This window comes from Panthera uncia (genome assembly GCF_023721935.1).
Source record: "Panthera uncia isolate 11264 chromosome A3 unlocalized genomic scaffold, Puncia_PCG_1.0 HiC_scaffold_11, whole genome shotgun sequence".
NCBI lineage: Eukaryota > Metazoa > Chordata > Mammalia > Carnivora > Felidae > Panthera > Panthera uncia.
This window is the reverse complement of record NW_026057578.1, coordinates 93,970,068-93,992,674: the sequence shown is the minus strand read 5'-3', so window position 1 is coordinate 93,992,674 and position 22,607 is coordinate 93,970,068. Positions and strand designations below refer to the sequence as shown.

The 22,607-nt window shown below is 36.5% G+C and overlaps 1 long non-coding RNA gene across 1 annotated transcript; it reads left to right on the top strand.

Annotated features, from left to right (window-relative positions):
• The first annotated feature begins 4,618 nt into the window (after window positions 1-4,618).
• LOC125937163 (uncharacterized) lies at window positions 4,619-13,162 on the top strand. The gene is made up of 4 exons (XR_007462266.1): window positions 4,619-4,718; window positions 7,756-7,862; window positions 12,522-12,649; window positions 12,994-13,162. It is a non-coding gene; the product is annotated as an uncharacterized LOC125937163 (long non-coding RNA).
• The last annotated feature ends 9,445 nt before the right edge of the window (window positions 13,163-22,607 follow it).

Below are 22,607 nucleotides of genomic sequence, written 5' to 3'. Positions count from 1 at the left end.
GGAGACCTCTCAAAAAACATCAGCCCCAACTAAGCAGAGATTACTTGAGGTGGGAGAGGAGAATTCATTCACCCTTTATCTTAGAATCAAGTTGATTCTTGGCAGAAAAAAAAATATAAGTTGGGTGCATAAATATGTGGTGTCACTTGTTCTATCCCAATCTAGGGAGGAGATGACACCAATTTCCTTGAAATTTCTTGAAAAAGAGAACTGTAAGAAAAATTGTAAGAGAGGCCTTCCCTTTAGTAGACTACTAAGAGTTTGTAATACAATTAGGATGAAAACCCCTCTCCCTATCAGCATTGGTGGCTTTGAGAATGAGGAGGTCCACAAGGTAGAAGAAGGATGACTAATTCAAAACTCCAGATTACAGGAAAGCCAGTCTAGATCAAGAAACTATATAGAACACAAAGCTAAAGCATCTGACCACTGAGTAGACATTAACATCAGAAGATAGAGAGGAAGATTTTGTGCCAGACCAAGGTAATCTTAGAAAAGTGAAAACTTGTAGTTAAGTTTTTCTTGTAAGACTTCAGAGGTCCCTGAGTAGCTTGGTTGGTTGAGCATCTGGCTCTTGATTTTGGCTGAGGTCATGATCCCAAAGTTGTGGGATCAAGCAATGTGTTGGACTCCACTGAGTGTGAAGCGGGCTTAAGAGTCTCTTTCTCTGCCCCTTTCCCCCACATGCACACACTCTCTCTCTTTCAACAAAAAGAAAGAAAGAAAGAAAGAAAGAAAGAAAGAAAGAAAGAAAGAAAGAAAAAGAAGGTTTTTCTGCTAAGACTTCAAAGACTAAATTAATTTCCTTTTTCTCCCCTATACTCAGTGATTGTACTCCCATCACAAACCCAGTTAGTGGAGGCTCTTTGAAAACAGTAGGTTGCACTTTACTCAATAAAAACATACATCATGAGGTTTTCGTAAAATGCAAAAAATGCAGTAGCAAAGGAGGACAGGGAGGAAAAGATAAACCAAATGATAGTCACAGCAATATAAAAGGCAAAAGTATGTAAGGAGACAAAAATAATACAACTTTTTATAATAGTTGTTGTCTTCTGGTTAAAAAAAAAGATTTTAAGTATGAGAAACAAAAGGCATCACGGTCTTTAAGTCTATGAGGGTGAGAATGTTTCATTACATCAGTCTCACACCAGGGCTTTTGGCAAGAATATTCCCTCAACATTTTACAAATTGTTTCAACTACTAATAAAGTGATTATGATGCAGCCTGGAAGTGCAACACTTAAGTTTTATAGCAAAATGGCAGAACCAATAAGGAGGCCTTAAAACCATAGAGCACATGCTAATTGAGTGGAAGGAAATATTGATTGGAGTGGAAATGACCAGACTGCCAATTTTCATCTGCTTGTCATATGCCATCGCACACACATTTAAGCAAATGTGCAATTCCAATGATTACAGCAAATGAAGATAAGGATCATCAAAACCAGGCAAAATGCATAGGACAGATTTCCTAAAACATTCTCTTTCTTCCATTTTCTGCTTTGCATAGGAATCGATGAGTGTATACCTGCGCATCTGTGTGGCTGTTGGGAGTGAGGGAATATTTTATCTTCTTTTTGGCACGTCCCCTTATGAATTAATTTTCAAGTTCCAGGAGCAGCAAGAACAGGAGGAAACACATAGACTGGTAGCTACTTTTGTGACCTAATTGCTTGGAGATATATTGGCACAGATAGGAGAAGGAAAGAGAGTAGAAGTCACAATATTAGTAAGCATCTGCTTTGTCTCATATGTTTTGTTGGAAGTCAAGAGGAAGAATGTTAAATATGCCAAAAAAAATCGTATTTCCTATCCTCAAGAAACTTACAGTCTTAATAGGAAGTGTATTTTCTCCTTTTATTGTTTAGCCATTTATTAAGTAAATATGTTTTGTGTGTCTGCCATGTTTCAGGCACTGAGCAAAGGTACAGAGATACTTAAGATATTTTTCACTTGACCAACTCTAATACTAAAAGAATTTTTAATCTTTTAGAAATAAAAAGTCTAGTCACTCACTTTTGTGATCTACTCTTGCTTTTTTAATGTATTCCAATTCTTTGGAGTAGCCGCCTCAGGATTGCAGTATCTAATACTTGCTTTATTTTCAGCTCACTTTGCAGAGTTCATCCTCTGCTCTTTGTGTTTTAGTCCCACTACCCTCTTCCTTACCCTTACTACACTAAGCTTCTGCCTATTTCAGAGCTTTCCCACCATCTGTTCTAGAACACTCTCTCCCTTGCTTAACTATGTCCTTCCCATCCTTCAGGACTAGGACGGGTTTATATGCAATCCTAGAACTCTGAACTTTTGAAGCACTTATCATAATTGGAATTGCTTAGCAATTTAGGTAATTATTTGTGTTTTTTATTACAGAATAAACTTTTCACGGAAGCCAGAATTTGTTTAGCTTAAATGTGTAGCCCAAGAACCCAGCACAGAGTTTAATGCATCTTAGATTCAATGAATAGTGTGAATAAATTAATGGAATTTTTTAAAACCTAGAATATGTAATTCAGTAGTTGTTAGAGGACAGACATGGTGCTTTTTCATCATAGTGTTCCAGGGACAAGAACAGTGACTGTGACATGGTGGGGTTTAGTCAGTCGGTGAATAAACAAGTAGTGTTCTGACAATAGATGCATTAGAAGAGGAGAGAGGAAGCCCCAGTGAGCACAGGATGTGTGTGTGTGTGTGTGTGTGTGTGTGTGTGTGTGTGTGTGTGTAATTAAAAGTAAATAAAATTAGGAAAGCAATCCAGGTGCTCAGTTGGAAAATAAAAGGGTTCTTAGAGAATGCTTCTTTTAGACATTAACATCTTAGTCCCTACCTGAAAAAAAAGAAGAAGAAGAAGAGGAAGAAGAAGAAGAAGAAGAAGAAGAAGAAGAAGAAGAAGAAGAAGAAAGCAGCCATGCCAAGAGAAGCAAATAGCATTCCAGGCAGAGGGAGCAGTGATTCCAAAAGGCCTAAAGGCAGGCAAGTGATTGGTGTGTTAGAAACAACAAGAAGGTGTTCTTATAGCCTGAAACATGTTGAGTAAAAGGGACAGTGGCAGGGAAAGTTAGGAATTAAGCCTAAGGGTGAGATCACCTAGAGTTTTGAAGGCTATGGTATGATTTTTGGATTTTAAACACAATGGGAAGCCACTGAAAAATGTTAAGCAGGGATGGCATGATTCAATTTGTGTTTTATAAAGGTCACTCTGGCTACTGTGTAGAGTGCACTGGAGGAGAAAAATCCTGGGTACAGGCTGCAATACAGTGATTGAAAATTAGAAAGACAAGTTGAAGTTTTCCTTTATCTTACTAAATTAGTACTATGGTACCCCAAGGTCAGGGAAATTGTTCAACCTATGTTTTATTCCTTCTAAACTTCTGCCGTGTTTATTTTGCTACAAAGGAAAAAAATGACAGTGTAAACATCTCTACTTTTAATTTTTTATCTTAGAAATATGCCAGAAGCAATAGTCTTGAATCTGTAACTTACTGATATGCTGTTGGTTTTGTTTAGGAAGTGGGAGAAAAAAAAAAAAAGCCCTGGGCTGTCACCACAATGAGGTGAATACACACCTGGTTTATGCAGATCCTGTCCCTTCTGCTGTGTATGTTTCTCTAGGTCTACGAATATTCAAGGCTAGCAAGTCTTGAGGGGTCTTGTTTTCCTTTCTCATGTCATCATAGAAAAATATATGCTCCGAACAGGGCTCTACTATTACAAACTTCTGGGCTGTTAGATGAATTCCTGCACAACTAAGCTTAGATTTATTTTCCTCATTCTTATGTGTTTTCTAGAAATTCTTTTTAGAAACAAGAGACCATTGGTATAGACAGAAACACTGTGTGGTAAATAGCCTTACGTGCATATACAGACCGACAAACATCCTGCAACAAACAGCCATTCCAATAAGCATATGCGTTGATACAAACGTTCACATGCACATTTCTTTTCCTAGAGTATAGAGTGTTTTAGTAATTGCATTGTCCCAAACACAGCTGCTTATCTCCAAATAACAAATGGTTTTGTGTTTTCTCAGACTTTGTTGGGAGAAAGGGAAGACATAATATGAAGCTGACTATTGAAATTTCATGGATGGTTTTCCATCCTGCTTCCAATCATGTCACTTTGTGGTCTCAATACTTGTTCTTGGTTGAAATTCAGCCAGGGATAGAAGAAAGAACAAAATGTGAAATACATGAAATCTGTTCTCTTGGTGATGTTTTCATTTTAAAATGACAATTTGTCAATTAAAGGTGAATATCTGAGAAATACTGATTCTTAAAGTGGGGAAATGTCCTGTGTTACTTATGAATACATAAAGGGCCTCACCATATTTTGTTCAAGTTATTACTTGAGAAACGGTATTTTCTAACAGAGAATGACAGCCGAATATGTGGCCTCCAATAAATAGATGAGGGATATCATTGTGGACTGTTTAGTGAGGTATAATTATCATGTGAATAGCAGTGAACTGATAACTAATGATCAGGTATGTAGGAGTCAAAATTACAATGTCTGGATAGTGTAAAATAAGGTTCTAAAAGTGAAATGTCAAAGAGCTAATGCCTAGGGCTGGGTTTAGTGACATCACAATGTAATCATTTCCTGGAGGGTTCCTTCTCCATTCCTCAGGGGCCACATCTTTTCATTTGACGTAAAAAGCTGGACATTGAGTTGTAAACTCTCTCTGAGAGAAGCAGAAACTGAGGCTCACTGTAAGCAGTAAGTGGCAATCTCCAAGCCTTTCTAAAAATGGGGTTTGATGAGGGAAGAAGAGAAAGCACGAGGATGGTGAGAGCTTGCAAAAAGAGACTGAGTAAACCCTAAAGGTGGAGAAAATAGATACAAAGAAGCAAATGGGGACATAAGAGTCAATATGATTAGTCTGACAATTTTGCTGGTGGCTAGCTTCAAATCAGAGAAAGTATGGACATGGGCTCTTTATTTTATTTTTCCAGAAATGCTGCTCACATGGAGAGAGGAACAAGAAAATTTAATATAGCACTTTTACAAGTGGGTGAAAAAAAGGATTAACTCAGCAGGTTTGGGTTGCTCAAACCTTTTCAAAGAAAGGCTTGTTTTCATGACTGGCCTTTAGTGGGATCCTGAGAACTGAGCTCTTAAAATGTTCTATCTGATAAGAGTGCCTTTTGCATGCCTGAGACCTTGAACCATAGTGCCCAGTTTGTCCAGATAGTTGATTCTAACTGTGATGTATGCTGAACAGCTGCTTTCCCACTAAGGGTCTGGAGCTTGAATGACTGAGGTCAGTCACATAGGTGGCGGTATGCTTATGTGACCAATACCCAATAAAAATCCTGGACAACCAGGCTCGGAAAAGTGTCCCATGTTGGCAACCCTTCCCATGTGTTGTCTCATGTAAAAAAATTAAGTACATTTTTTTGACACTAGTGAGAAGGGACTATTGGAGACTTGATACTGTTTTCTTCCAGACTTTACCCCATGTGGTTTTTTCCCTTTGTTGAGTTTACTCTGTATTTTTTTGCTATAATAAGCCATAGTGGTGAGAATAACTTCGGAGTCCTCTGAGTGAATCATTGGCCTGAGGGTGGTCATGAATACCTCCAGTGAAAATGTCTTTTATAAATGCAACTGTTAGCCAGTCTGACCAGTGGTAGAGCGTCCAATGGGGAGACCTCCGGTTTCTAAATTCCTCACACAATATAATTTCAAGGAAGTGACAGGAAGCCCATCTCCGCTGACAAGGGATACATATGCTGATGTAACTGAAATGGCCTATTTAATATTCCAACATAACTTCTTACCTCTCCAGACTAAAGTGGAAGAAACTGTTTGGCTATCAGTAGCAACTAGTTGCAAAATAGTTTAGACTTTTTATTGAGTCTAAGCAATAATTTATTGGTACATAAAAGAATCACACTTTCCCAAGGAGATGATTTTGACTGGCGGAGTCAACATCATTAAATACTACTATTGGTCTTGCTCTGGAATCTGTACCTTTATATTTTGAGCTTCTTGTGAGCAAGAATCACTATCTTCTTCGTCAGGACTTATATATTCACCTTCTACATCATTTATAGTCTATATAAGTGATTTTCCATTTGTCACACAAACAGAGCTATCCTCCTTCCCCAGTTTTGTCCTTCAAGGGACTACCCCCTATAAACTGACTCACCTAGACTACCTTGCCTTGTGGATTTATATTGGGCTGGATTCACAGCAGTCACTCTCTGGAAATTTGAGAGAGGAAAGACAAAGGAAGAAGCAGCTTGCCTTGCTGTCTCTACCTGGGCACTGTTCATATGGCAATGTCTATATTCTTTTACAACAATAACTCCTTCCTGATAGACTGATTCCATAGCACCAATACTCCCTGGGCACCCTTTCCTTGCACCTTTAGGCTTAGAGGTAATGATAACTTCCATTAGACTCTCTTTGCTGTACCAGTGGAGTGTACCTTTTGTTTACCACCGGTCATGAGACTGGCACAAAGATATATACTCATTGAATGAATTTATGAACAGTCAAATGGATGAATAAATTAATGAATAATCCCTGCTTCCTCATGATTTACAGAAGCTACTTTGACACATTAAGCCAAGCCAAATGCTTAATTTGCTGCATTTTTCCAAGTTGTAGTTTGGCAGATGCCCTGAAAGTTAAGGCAAAGACAACATATCTATGTTGAGGATTTCATGTAAAGCTGAAGGAGGAATGTAGGGGGCACACAATGAGGATTAATGTGTACATAGCCTATACAAAGGCCAACAGTTTTTTTCTGCCTTGGCTTCTCTGGGATCCCCATGTAACCACCAGCTCTTACAATCCCAATGGGAACAAAAAATGTCATAGTTCTAGAAGGAACAAAATTCACACTCAAAAGGGTGAAACAAGGGTAGCTTAATGAAAGGGATGTGACAGAGGTGTGGGAAACCTCGTCCCCGTCTGATGAGAGTTCAAATCCAGGGAAAGGTCTTCTGTCAGGCATCAGAACCAGCTATTGGCAGAACCACAGTGCTGAGGCAGGAAATGAGTGAGGAAAATAAGTACTTCAGACTCTTTCACCCTGGCTTACAATCTACTGAGAGTACCTCCCATTGATGCAGTCTTGAATTCAACCCAGAAGATAAGGGTGAGGCAATCCAAGCCTCCCAAGGAATACAGCAGGGTGAGCCTGTATTGAAGCAGTGAGCCACGTGGAGAATAGCCACCATAGTATGTTTAGAATATTTTCCAAGAGCAGTGTTAAACCTTGGTTTAAGCCCTATCTAGTAAGAACATTAATAATCAGGAATTTAATAAAAATCTGCTGCCTTTGAAAGCAAATTTATGAGATTTAGAACCACCCCATGGGGAAGGTTTGACAAATAGTATATAATACCTTAGGTATCATATACACTAGATATTTATCAGACACACCAGGTAAACACTAGTCCCTCTAATTGTGATTCCCTAATGATACAGAAGGGAACCAGGGTTGGCCCTCTGGTCTCTGAAGTCATCTTCCAGTTGTCCTTTTATTATTGCATGCTGTACCACAGTACACTCCTTGAGCACACTGCCTCTTTTCCTCTTTTATCTTGGTATCAGCTTCTGTTTACCCCATTCAAGATATTCTGCCTGAAAATTCACTATGCTTTAGTTTTACCAGCCGATAGCCATTGGCTTAGGAATGATTAGGGTTCCTCCCCAAGAGGAAATCTTTGATCACTGAAGTCAGATCCAGCTGTGAAAGTGTATGTTTTTCTGCTTGGTTCTAACATTTTCTCTTAATTAGGGCAAGAGAGACTGCCTTGGGAAGTTGATTCTTCACCTGTACACAGAATATCTGCACTTATTTTCTGTGTTGCAATGTTCTCCTAGGAAGTACTTGGGGATCCATTGGTAAGACTTGTTTTTGAAGTAATTGCAAGGGAAAAATGAAGCGTACGTCAATGAAAACTCAGTTTGATTCTATTCCTCTCTCTCTCTCTCTCTCTCTCTCTCTCTCTCTCTCTCAGTACAGCACCCCCAAATATCAGGTTGCAAACAACAGTATTTAATAAATTTCACTGCTGGAGAATAATCCAACAGAACAGCCCAAGGCAGAGTGAACACAGCAAGGTCTTCCTGATCTCACATGAGCAGTACCCTGCCCCCACCTCTGGCTGCAGGAGACTGCTCCTAGAACCACCTGTCCTCATGTCTAGTATCTGGATGTGCAGAAGAGATTCAAGCAGGTCCACATACTTCCAAATAAAATGTCCACATGATTAGTATGAGGTAGTGGAAGGCTTTACATGAAGATAACTGATAAGGTTAGTGCTAGGGAGAAGAGAAAATGAAGTCGAACTTGAAGTTATGATTGAAGTGAAAAAACAGCAAAGACGGTGAGATGAGAAACCAACTCCCTGAGTGCTGAACTTGAAATTCACAGCTGAAGTTTGAGAGGATTTAATATGGAGTAACTTTACTCCTACAGGGGAATTGTGCCAATATTTCAAAAATTCATATTATGTATGTTATTAAGGAAAGATACAAGGAGTGGGGAGAGAGTGGAATTTCTGATACTTGAAATTGATATCAAAAAGGCAGCAACCCACTTGTTTGGTATCTGCATAAACGTTGACAATGCAGACCCCTTGGATCTGACTCTTCATAAGGGTTGTGGTTTTGAGCCATACCCACTACCACCTCTAAGTGTGTTTCTTTTGTTGTTGTTGTTTTCCTCAATAAGCCAAGGTTCAAAGTCCTAGCAGCTCTCTGACCATGACTCTTACCTCCCATCCTATTTTTATTTGGTCAGGGCGATGAATTGAGCTCCCTAATTTCATGATCAGGTTAAACTAATCTATGATCACATTCCAACTGGACAGGGCTGTAACAATGACATATTTTACCAGGAGACAAGATCCTTATATTTTCTAATGATCTGGTGTCTTGAATAGTGGGGCTGTAAGAAGGGAGGGTAGGGAATATTTTAGAATGAGAAGACCTCTTGCTAGCCACTGGGATAACTGTTCATTTTGCCTTATGATTAAATGCCAAGGTCTATATGTATAGCTAAAACTGGGCTGAAATAAAAGCTTGGTAAGCAAATTGTACATGTGTTTGTTTATGGATGACTACTTAAACAGCATCAGAATAATGTTTTGATAGAGTAAGTGAAGTGTTTGTTTTTATTTCCAAATGATTTTTTTTTCATATGTTCCAGACCAGTTCTTGCAAATCTGGGTTTTTGAGTGACTTTTTAAAAATTTTTTCTACTTTGTACTACATTATAAGTCCACCGCAAATAGATACAAACAAATTTAGATACATCCCAAGCCAACTAGTGAAATTCTCTACAAGTGGGGAGCACAGGTAAGAAAAAAACTTAGGTGAAAGCCGTCCAGACAGACAGGTTGCCTGCAACTTAAAAACATCTCAGTTTAAGTTATCTCCCCAAGGCCTACTCTCTGCATTCCAAATAGCCAGGCATTAAGGTTGTAAAGGCATTAAATGTCTCAATAGGATTAGTGTTGGGGAGATGTCAACACTTTCTCTACCACAAATACATACAGATACCCATCCCCCCCCGCGCCGTCACATACTTATACACACATACACAGCTGTACATTTCATCACTTCAAAGAGAATTTTCATTTTAACAGGGATTCTTCATGAATTGATAACTCAAAGGAATGACCCAATCTTGGAATTTTAAGTTGGGTAAAACCTGAAGAATACTATGGGCTCACGTCTCAGTTTATAATTTATAGTTGCTACCTTGCCCTCCTCCACCTAATTCTTCTAATGTTTGACACTTGTCTAAAGAAAACAACCTTGTATTCCACTTTTTCTGTGTTTTCACACATCATCTATTTTGTTTTGCCCAGAGAAGGACTTAATAAAGATTACTGGATGCTAAATTCAACGGTGTTTGGTTTTCAAAAGATACATTTTTCTTTCAACATTCTTGTCTTCAAAGGCTAATGGGATGTGCTGCTCTGTTGGAAGCCAGAGTTAGGTAGGTGGAGAAATCACAACAATTATTCCTAATTGCTGCTGAATCCTTGGCTTCTTTAGCAGAAGGGGGAAACCGGTTTAGTTGACAGAAGTGCATATCTGCTAAATAGGAGAAATGCAATTAGTGGTGAGTTGAGAGGTGGGAAAGAGAGATTTTACTTTGTAACAACTGGAAGAAAAAGGACTTGGAAATTATTTAAATTAGGCAAGATGCATGAAGCAGCACAGAAACTGCACTACTCAAGGTCTGTCGTAATCACCAACTGCCCTTCTCTTTCAAACATATTTGGAAAACAAGTGAATTTTGTTCTTATCATCTCACTAAATCTCATTAATGAATGACTATACTCATTAATTAGAAGAAGAAAAGCAGGAGCTTTGTAGTTAGGTAACTTCAAGTGTGAGCTGAGCTCTGCCATTTATAAGCTGTATGACTTTTCGCATGTTGTTAAACATTCATTAGCCTGTTTTCTCTAAAACTGAACAATAATAGAATATGTTCAGACAGTTGTTATAAAGTTTAAATGAGATGATTATTCTTGATATCATTATATAATTAAATTATTCCATTCACATTTAAATACAGGTTCTTATTAGCTGCAGGATATTAAGCAATTTATTTAAACTCATCATCTGTAAAATGGATCTATTAATGTATAGCTTTGGAGAACAACATGAACAATTAACCAAGTATATAACTATATATACCTCATATATCATGAAGTATCTAATCTGTGCTTGGTTTATACTACTTGCTTAACAGATACCTATTCCACTTTCTTCTTTCCTCCTTTCCCCCACTCTTCCTTTCTTCGTTCTCTATTCCTTCCTTTTTCCTTCACTGTTGAGGTGTATAGTTAACACATTGGGAAAGATGATACCTTGATAGCATCTACTCAAAATTCCTTTTCCAGCAATTGCCTCCCTCTCCCCCTGGATGCTCTGTATCTGTGATTACAGCACCTGACAGAGTTAGGATAAATAATACACCTAGTTCAAATCTGAAACCTTCAGAGGTGAAAGATGGGTGATTTTACATGTGAGGCCACAGCACATCTTTGTTTCCTCTAATAAAACAGTAAATCAATGGACTTCCCCTATCTCTTCTCCTTTTAACTTTCAATGTAAAGTGTCACTTTGGCTTATTAAAGACAAAAACAATAGTCAGAAGATGAACTTGATCAAACCAAAATGTTGTCTTGCCAATAGCCTCTGAGGAAATCAGGTACCATTAGGCATGTAGATAAATACACAGTCAGGAGGCTCTGACCCTGGAGCTGGGAGAGAGGACTGCCTTTCCTTATGCCTCAGAAAAAACAAAAGTCAGGGACTGACTAATGACTCCTATGTTTTTCATAGCCAGTATTTGTAGGGCCAAAATGCTTCAGAATTCAGGTGACACTGTTGAAATACACCTGTCCTTCATGTCCAACTCAATACCAACATCATTTAGGAAATCTTGCCTGCCTACTCCAGTCCCTCCATCTCAGAGTTCATAAGCATGCCTGGGACATAGGACTTCAGGAAGACTCATAGTATGTTCTCAGTGAGAGATCCTGGTTTTATCAAGTTTCACATATTTACCTTTTTTCTTCCAAGAGAATCTACAATGCCAATCACATGATTACTGTGAACAATCCTAGTTTATTGATAATAAATATGAACTACAGTTCAAAGTCTTAGAGAACTATACTTGAGAATTCTTTACGTCAAACAATTAAGTTTGGGATATAATTTAAAGTATTGGGAATTATCATGATTTAAAACAAAGAAAGGGAAAAGGTAATGTATTAGTCAACTTTTACTGCAGTGAAACTGCATAACAATTATCTTCAAAATCCAAGTATCTTACAACAATAAATGTTTCTTTTTGCTTACTCATAGTTCTTTGGGTTAGCTGTGGATTCCCTGAGCTTGGCTCCAGGTGTCATACTGGCTTCAGATCTGTTCCATTTGTTTTCTTATTCTCCTTGGGCCAGCAACTACCTGGGCCATATTCTCACAACACGTTGCAAAAGCACAAGAAGACAAGCCAAAATCTGCACATATAAATACTGTCCTTGAATCTTGTTGGCAACATCTATTTGGCTAAGAAATTCATATGGCTAAGATCAACGTCTTAAATTTTATAGAGGAGAAGGAATAAAGAATTGGAAACAGTTGACTTTCCACAGTAACTAATATTTAAGTTTCTTGGCGATCACAGATTTGAATGATTTACAAATATCCCATTTAATCCTTTATCAGTCTTATGATGTGGCATTGAATATCTCCACTTTATAGGTGGGGAAACTGAGGTTCAGATAGGTTTAGTGACATGTTGAAGGCCAAGAAGAAATGATGCATTATGGAGCAGGAGTTTAAGGATAGGTTCCCAAGCCATCTTCTTTCCATTAAGTCATACTGATGTTGCATAGTGGACATTCAAAAATAACCATTATTTTTATTATATTATGTAGCATTACTAATACTGGACGCTGTTGTTTGTACTTTGCATGTATTAATTCTGTCACCAACTCTTTGTGTTATATAATATTATTATTTCCCATTTCATAGATAAGAACACTGAAACACAGAAGGTTAAACAACTTCTCTAATATTCAGACCACCTGTTTCTACTGCTCTGCTAAGCTGCTGTATGATAAGCCATAGTCATTCTGGTGTTATCCTCCAATGGTGATGAGGTAATTAACAAAACGCATGATACAAACTGTATATTCATGCCATATTTACATTCAACCCTCTTGCTCACTTTAGAATTGGTACCTGAAATATATTCTGAATCTGTCTGCTTCTCACCAATTCTGCTTCCAACTTGCTAGACTATTCCAGATCATCTCTTGACTGAAGTTCTGCAGGAACTTCTAACCAGTTGCCCTGACTCTCCTCTTATTCTTTTGCAATGTATTTTCCACATAGCAGCCCGAGTCATCTTTGGGAAAATGTAAATCTGATCATGTTCCTTCCCTATTGGAAACTGTAGTGCTTTCTTTTTTATTTTAAATAACATGCAAACTCTTTATTTCAGCCTGTAGGGCCTCACATGACCTGATTCCTGCCTACCACTTTGATTCCATCAAGAACCACTCTCCACTTCCCAAGTGCCAGCATATAGTTTTCTTCCTCCTCAGATAACATCCCTGGCTGTTTCCTGCCTTAGGATCCTTATAATACTGACTCATTGTAGTACTTATAGTCCGAACAACCCCCAATTGAATGTAATTCTTAGCATTTACACTATTTGACATTTTTTGCTTTGTATATTTATTTATTTATTTTTTGTCTCTCTAGTACATTGAAGCTTTAAGGGAGGAGGGACATTGCCTGCTTGATCAGTGTTAACTTTCTTGTTTCCATTGTCTAGAATACCACCCACACGTAGTAGGCACTGTCAATATCTGTTGAACATGTGAATGAATCTGTAAATGAATACATAAAATTCACAGACTAGATACAACCATATGATCTCATTTGTTCCTTATGAAGAAAAAATCCATTATTATTCATATTCAGAGTTTGAGGCTTAATATGAACACAGAATTACTAAACATTGTAGATAAGCACAAACATTTCTAAATGGTTTAAAATGGCCAATGATAATTCTATTTCTATTCTCCTAGGCATGTGTTAACTATTTTAAATGCAAAATGGTTAAAAATGCCAAGAAACGTGAATGAGTTGTCTGTGTGGTACACATGTTGAAAAAGAGAGAGAGAATGAAGAACTTGTTGTTTAGTGAGATATAATAAAACTCACTTTTCTTTGTACTTTTGAAGTAATTTGAAGACTTTACGAGGGAAATATTGAATATATATGACATAAAGCTTTAAACCAACTTTAATAACCAGACTCTTAAATCGTGCCTTCATTTCCACTGTGTACATAACTGTATATACTTTTTAATATACATTTTTGGTCATTCTCGGGAAAAATGGTTAGTCTATGATGATAATAGATCAGTCAGGATATAATCATTTACACATTTTCAATGTGCTCAGCCCTGAGCACACACAACACACTCAACACACAATTATTCTCGAATGCCCCCTGTGTGCCAAACAGTGTGGAAAATTCAGAGAAATCAAAAATGTATTCCATGTCCCCAGTGAGCTTCTAGTATGAAACAGATGAGAAGCATAATCTTTATAAGCAAAGTAGAAAATTACATAAAACAAGATGCAATTAAAATTTCAATAGTAGTTAATGGCAGAAGTACAAGGAGACAAATACAGGGTTCATAGGAAACGTTATTAAAACAACAAAAGGAATGGTATGACCCAAAGAAAAAGAAAGGAAATGAATTCACCTCAGCCAGGGAAATCATGTGGGGAACTCCAAACTAGAAAACAAGTATGCATTTGTCTGTGTGTGTGTGTGTGTGTGTGTGTGTGTGTGTGTGTGTGTGTCTGTACATGTGTGTGTCTGCATGTGTGTTAAGTACTTTGCCACCATGCACTATGCAGGTAGGAAACAGAAAATCCATATAACTGATTACTGTGTCCTAATTCTCTATTTAACTGGTTTTTTCCATTTTGGTTTATACAATGTAGACCTCACCTCACATATACAAGTTACCTCCTAGAAATAAGGGCATGTAAGCTTAATCCTGTGGAGGTGAATTTTCAATACTGTGACGAAGTAACTTAGATCTTTCCCCAACTCCACAGCTGCAACATCTCATGCCAATTCTTAGAAGTGCTGCTTTTCATAGGCAAAGGATTACTATTAGTTTCTCCCTACCACCCGCCATATCGATCGCCATCCAATTCACAGAAGGGAAGAAATCATTCCTTATTCAGGAAATGGAAGCAAGTTTGTTCATTTCATATAATGGCCAATTTAAGTTAGAAATCTTATCCATTTCCTACTTTAGTTACCTGTTTCACAAGCTCAGCATTTCCCAAGATGCCTATTTTATGAAGCCAGCAAGGATATTCAGAGAAATTTTCCATCACATATTTCATATCCTAGGATTGCCAAGCTCATCAGAAAGACAATACTGGATTGATTCCAATTATCAGGGAAAATGATAGTCATGTAAAAGACGAGTAGACACTTGAGGATCACTTATCAACATCTAATTCAAATTATTGAATATTGATTCCAGGAAATAAGATATTTAAAATACATATACATTGCTAGATGAATAAAAGAAACTAGACAGATTAAAAAATAACAATGAGAACAAAACAAATAGATCTTAATAAATATTTTTAATTTATACTATTTAAACTTATGTATCTGTTATAGCAATGATACTATTGCTTGAAAGCTTACTGGAATTACTTATAAGACTGTATTTGGAGTAGTTTAGAAAACAAAGACAGAGGTCCTGTTTTTTTAATCAAACCGTATTTTTGACTCCCAAATCTTTGTAACAAGATTAGTCCGTAAAAACCTCCTGGGTATAGAAATTATTTTTGATAATGATAATCAATTAAACCATAGTTCCAAGGACTCTCTTTCCTCTCCTCCCACAAAAAGAGAAAAGAAAAAAAGAAAAGAAAAATCAAGAGAGAAAAAAAAAGGTGACATAGAATCGAAAGACAATCTTTCAATAGAAATCCTAGGAGATATTTGCATAACATCATTATAATAAACTATAAATTATGTATTAGTTTTGATGGAAAAATAATATTTTGGAAATATAAATTCTGCTTTATCTGTGGAAAATTAAATCTCACTAATGTTTTGTGTGAATGTGTGTGTGTGTGTGTATTTACTTATTGGGATTCCTGAATTGTAGGTTGTTCTAGGGGAATCCATCACTTTTCTGTGGTAGTGGGTTTTTTTTCTCTAAAATTTATATCAAGTGATTAAGAAATAGCACAATCTTATGTTGACAAGATAACTGGGGAATAAAAACAAACTGTTAGTACTAATCAGGAGCAAATGCCTTTAAAAAATCACTTTATTTTATCAAGATTTAAAGATATTCGTAAGTAATTATCAACCATTTCTTTTAAAAAGTTCTATAGACAAACTGTTTTAAGAAAAAAATTAAATAACCACTCTTTTCAGTATGTGTGCTGTGTTGCCCCTATTATTGACTTGAAAACATGAAACTTCATGTGACAGAAATTGTTGACTTTCTATCAGGAAGAAATTTCATCCTCTTTCACTGGTAAAAGGAACTTGGTTTTATTCCACTATCCCTTCAGCATTATGCTCAGGTACAGTGGATTCTGCCTGATGATAAATCATAACTAGTCATGGCTAATGAATGATAGGAGTCTTCATGTAGCCATTAAACATGGAAAGGAGGTAGATGGGAGCTTATAGGCATGATTTACTGCATGATCAAAGAGATGACATGAGGAGAAACCCTGCTTTTTCTTATTACTTTTGGGCATTGTTGTTATGAGGATACAAACTTGGAGATCTTATAGGTGTGATGTGTCTATAAGAAAAGAACCAACATAAAAATAAAAATGACAGGTGATCCTTATGCACCTTAGCATTTGCTGATCTGTTCAATCAAGCAAATCTAAAACCATCTACTTCCAGCAATGTCATTATGCAAGATTATTAACTCTTATTTTTAAAAAACACTTTTAGACCAGTATTCTGCTACCTGCAGCAAAAACATATCTTGTGAACCCCAAATGAAATCATTAGCTTTAATCAAATATCTTCCAGATTAGTTGTACTATTACATGCACAGGGAGAAAAAACAACAGTAGAATGGCCCTCACCCACAAGAAGTTTCTGTTTAAGAAGCTTCTATGTAAAAGGCTTATATGTTATGTATTTGTTAAAATGCATTCACTGGCATTATCTCTTTCTGTAACAATAAAGCTTTAATTAAGTACTGACAATGTGTAAACACTTTGCTAGATACTATGGGAAATACTCTGATGTTGCTGAGTCCCATTCCCTTCTTAATTTTCAAAGGGAAAATATTTATTTATTTGTTCTACAACTATATTCTACAAGTCTATTGCAATACAATACAAAAAAAGATTTGATGTGATCTGTTAGAAATTGGTAGAGAAACATGAAAGGAAAGAGAGTCATGTCAGATGAGAGTTCTCTATCACAGTCTTCATTTAAGTCAAGAAAAAATAACATGGTGGAATAGGAATAGACAAGCAGACCAAAAGAAACATGATGCATATAATGGTAACGGGGGGATAAACGTGAAGAAGATCTACTGAGAAAATAACCCATAGGAAAGAAGCAGTTGATTCTTCATCTCTTATGAGCTCCTAATTAGTTGGGCCAAACCAAATAACAGGTATTGGCAAAGATGTGGAGAAAAGGGAACTATAATTGTACACTGGTGGTGGGAATGTAAATTGGTTCAGTCACTATGAAAAACAGTTCAGAGGTTTCTCAAAAAATTAAGAAGTTTTTATGTTAGAAAATATAAAAACTACCTATATGATCCAGCAGTCCCACTTCTGTGTATATATTTGAAGGAAATGAAATCATTATCTTTTTTTTTTTAATTTTTTTAACGTTTATTTATTTTTGAGGCAGAGAGAGACAGAGCATGAACAGGGGAGGGGCAGAGAGAGAGGGAGACACAGAATCCGAAACAGGCTCCAGGCTCTGAGCGGTCAGCACAGAGCCTGACGCGGGGCTCGAACTCACGGACCGTGAGATCATGACCTGAGCCGAAGTCGGACGCTTAACCGACTGAGCCACCCAGGCGCCCCTGAAATCATTATCTTAAAGAAGTATCTGCTTCCTCATGTTCATTGAAGCATTATTTAAAGCACACAAAGAATGGAAACAACTTACATGCCCATCAATGGATTAATGGATAAAGAAAATGTGGTATAAATATACTATGGAATATTATTCTGCCAGAAAAAGGGAGATCCTGCTATTTGTGACATGTATGGAATGAGGGAATTATGTAAGTGAATAAGTCAGACAGTGAAAGATACATGATCTCACTTAGGTTTGGAATCTCAAAAAATCTAACACATAGAAGCAGAGAACAGTTTGACGGTTGCCAGAATTGGGAATTGGGGAGTTGGAAGGAAAGAGTTAAAATGTACAAATTTCCAGTTATAAGTAAGTCTTAGTAATATAAGGTACAGCATGGTGACAGTAGGCAACAATACTTTTTCATATATTTGAAAGCTGTTAAGATAGTAGATCTTAAAAGTTGTCACCACAAGGGGAAGAAATGTAACTACATTAAGTGATAGATGTTAACTGAATTTACTGTGTTAGTAATTTCACAATATATACCTATATCAAATCATTATGTTGTATACCTTAAACTAATGAATGCAATGTTATGTATCAATTTTATGTTTTAATAAGACTGGGAAAAATAGGTAAGGAACAAGACAAAAAAGAATATGGACCTATAAGAATTTTAATATACTGCTAAAAATGTGCATATTTCTATAACCAATATGGAAAACATTTTGTCAATATTCAGTAAATTTGAAAAAAAAGCCACACACTATGACTCAGGAGTTTTTATCCTGGTTACATAATTTAGGAATTCTCACACATATTTGCAAAAATAAGCACATAAAACAATTTCTAACGTTTTAGGGGAAAATAAAAAAGAACTTACAAACTAATGCCACATGTTATTTGTGGTTTTATATCTATTTGTCTATATTTTTAATCAAGTTACACATGATATTTGATAGTCACAATATAGCCATCCTTCACTGTTCAAAAATTTAGACCATTTAATATTTTCTTTGTTATTTAATAAAGAACACTGGAATGTAAATTAGTTACCTTAAGGAAAACCTTGAATCACTGAAATAATGTCGAAGTAAATAACCCACATTTTATAGAAGTTATGAGTTGCAAAAAAAAATTCCTGAGACAGTATGTACTTCATGGATTATGACACACTAGTGTGTTCAAACAATAAGGCTGAGAACTAGTTTCTGGATGACATAAACTAGTCAAAAGATCATGTCGAAAGACTTGGGGAAGAAAAACAAATGTAACCTGCTATATTAGGTTATGTAATCCAGAATAAGGGAGTGATAGACTACTACTAAATTCAAATCACAGCATAATTATGTATATGTATGTTTCTGTATGTTATATGTTTCTATATGTATATTTTATATATAATCAATTATATAATTAGTATTGGATGTTGCAAGGTAAGTGTATTCAAATACGAGCAATAATATCTTTACAAGATAGTAAAATTCTTTAAATGAGGAACAATTAATACAGCTGAGGCCATAGGGGAGATGAGTCTTAGAGAGATTATGATTTCATCTTCAGTTACAAGAAGCATGGAGACCCTGTGGAAGAAGATTTTGAAGTTGGTGTAATTCTGGAAGACAAAACTGAGACTGATTTGGTAAAAATTTCAGGGAGCCATTTCAGCGTAGTGTAAAGAAGACAGGCTAACAAAGCTACGCAGCAATAGAAATGACTACATTGTGAAGCAGTGAATACTAATCTTAGGAAGATTCAGAAGTTTATGCAGTAACATTGCTATTCTTACAGAAGGTGTGACTCTGTCATCTCTCAGGAATCTTCCACCTGTAGAATTATATTTTCATGCAACTGTGATTTGGTAGTGTTACATAATGTTTCATCTGGCTCTGGCACATAACACCTATGGAAAAAATGACTTAACTGTCTTAGAATGCTCAGCGATACAAATGGGAAATACTATCTTGAGTAATTAAGATATAGGATGTGAAATCACCCATCACCGTTGTTAGCACATAAGTAGTAACCAATAAATATGTATATATTTAATTCAGTGATTGGAATGTTTATACAGATTTCATTCATCAACTGTATAGTTTAAGTGATGGTGATCAGTGTATCACCAATAATTGCATTAAATATATTGGTTCTGCCCACACCAATAGAGTTGAATTGAAAACTCATACAGTTTTCTGAAAAAACTGAGAAATCAACTGCACCTTCACTTAACTTTGACTGCATTTTGCCACAGTGCTTGTCATTGCCACACTTCCTCAATTCAATGGAATTTCCCAATGAAACACTTTAGTTTTCAGTGCTGCTGAAGTTGCCAGCAGTTTCTGTCATGGATGGGGGGGGCGTGGGGGGGTGGGGGGGGTGGGGGGGGTGGGAAGGGCTATTACTGAGATAGAATATTGCTCAGTAAAATACGATGACTACCCATTGGGTGAACTCAACCACATTTTGTTATGTGAATGCATCAGAATTTGGATTGTTGTGGGTCTAAGGAAATAATATTCTATTAGGTTTGCAAATAGGCAAAATGTAGGGGGACCACGGTCAAAGATTTCATGTAGTTTCCAAATACCTATTCCACACAGGCCATGATCTAAAGTGCCCTAGGCTTGCTTCTGAAGTTTTCTATTCTTGAATCTATTCTAAAAGGAGTGATTAATTATAAGTGGGAAGATTTCTCATTCCTCTCCCATTTCCAGCTCCTAGGCAAAGGTGGCAAGTTGTGATTACTTTTTAAAAGAAGTTCCAGGCAACTGTCTTCATGGTTTCATTGACAGTGTATTCCCCAGCCAGGGGTCATGGTTATGCCTGAGCAAAGTAGGCAAATGTGGACAGAGAGGTAGCATTGTTTGCCTATTCATCTCTCCTTCCTCCCAAAAGATTAATTTTTCAAAAATAAAAGCATAATGCTCTATTGCTCTTCATTGTGTATGAAATGCCCACTTAATAGGCTTTTTAATATTTCCCATTAGAAATACAAGTTTTTTTAAACACATATTTTGCTTTGGATTTTCAAATTAAAACTTAATTAAAAAATTTAAGTTTATGTATTTATCTTTGAGACAGAGAGAGAGAGAGAGAGAGAGAGACAGAGAGAATGAGTGGGGGAGAGGGAGAGAAAGGGAGAGAGAGAATCCCAGGCAGGCTTGATGCTGTCAGCACAGAGTCCAATGTGGGGCTCAAACTCATGAACCATGAGATCGTGACCTGAGCCAAAAGCAGCCACTCTGTACAACAGTGTGGAGGTTCCTCAAAAATTTGAAAATAGATCTACCCTATGACCCAGCAATAGCACTGCTAGGAATTTACCCGAGGGATACAGGAGTGCTGATGCATAGGGACACTTGTACCCCTATGTTTATAGCAGCACTTTCAATAATAGCCAAATTATGGAAAGAGCCTAAATGTCCATCAACTGATGAATGGATAAAGAAGATGTGGTTTATATATAAAATGGAATAAAACTTAATTTTTAAAGCAGTTTTCATTCAAAGCAAAATTGAGAGGAAGGTACAAAGAATTTTCATACAGTCCTTCGCCCATGCATGCATAGCTTCCTCCATTATCAACATCTCCCTCCAGAGAGGTTTATTTGTTACAATTGATGAACCAACATTGACAATCATAATCACCCAAACTCTATTATTTTCATTAAGGTTCACTGTTAACGTTGCCCCTTCTATGGATTTAGACAAATGCATAATGACATATCCATCATTAGAATATCACATAGTCTATTGTTATTGCCCTAAAAATTGTGCTATGTCTATTCATCTCTCCCCCATCTTCCATCCTGGAAACCACTGATCTTTTCATTGTATCCATAGTTTTGTCTTTTCTAGAATGTCATATACTTGGAATCATATAGTATGTAGCCTTTTCAGATTGGTTTCTTTTATTAGTAATATGCATTTAAGATTTCTCTGTGCCTTTTCATGGTTTGTTAGCTCATTTCTTTCTAGCACTGAATAATATTTCATATCGTAGTTCATTTATTCACCTACTGAAAGGCATCTCTAAGATTTGCTTCTAAGATTTGACAACTATGAATAAAGGTCTTATAAACTTCTTTCTGTATGCAGGATTTTGTGTGGACATAGGTTTTCAACTCCTTGATAATATACCAAGGGGTATCATTGCTGAATGATATGGTAAAACATTTTGTAAGAAACTGCGAAACTGTCTTCCAAAGTGACTGAACCATTTTGTATTCCCAACAGCAATGAATGAGAGTTCCTGTTGTTTCACATCTTTGCCAGTGTTTGGTGTTGTCTGTATTCCAGATTTTGGACATTCTAGTAGGTATATAGTAGTATCTCTTTGTTGTTTTAATTTGCATTTTCCTGATGACATATGATTTGCTCATCTTTTCATATGATAACTTACCATCTGTATGTCATATTTGGTGAGGTATCTCTCAACGTCTTTGGCCCATTTTTTTAATTATGTTGTTTATTTTCTTATTGTAGAGTTTTAAGAGTTTGTATATTTTGAGTGACAATCTCTTATCAGTTATCTTTTGCAAACATTTTCTCCCAGTCTGTGGCTTGTCTTATCATTCTATTGACACGATATTTCAGGGAGTAGAGGTTTTAAGGGTAATAAAGTCCAACTTGTCAATTATTTCTTTCATAGATTGTTTCTTTTCTGTTGTGTATAAGAAGTCATTGCCAGACCCAACTTTATCTAGGTTTTCTCTTATGCTGTTTTCTAGGAATGTTGTAGTTTTGTGTTTTACATTTAGGTCTATGGTCTATTTTGAGCAAATTTCTGTGAAGGCTATAAGGTTTTTGTCTAGATTCCTTTTTTTTTTTTTTTCATACAGATATCCAGTTGTTCTAGCACCATTTGTTGGAAAGACTTTGTTTGCTCTATTGTATTACCTTTGCTCCCCTGTCAAAGATCAGTTGAATGTATTTACATGGATCCAGTTCTGGGCTTTCTATTCTGCACCATTGTCCTATTTGT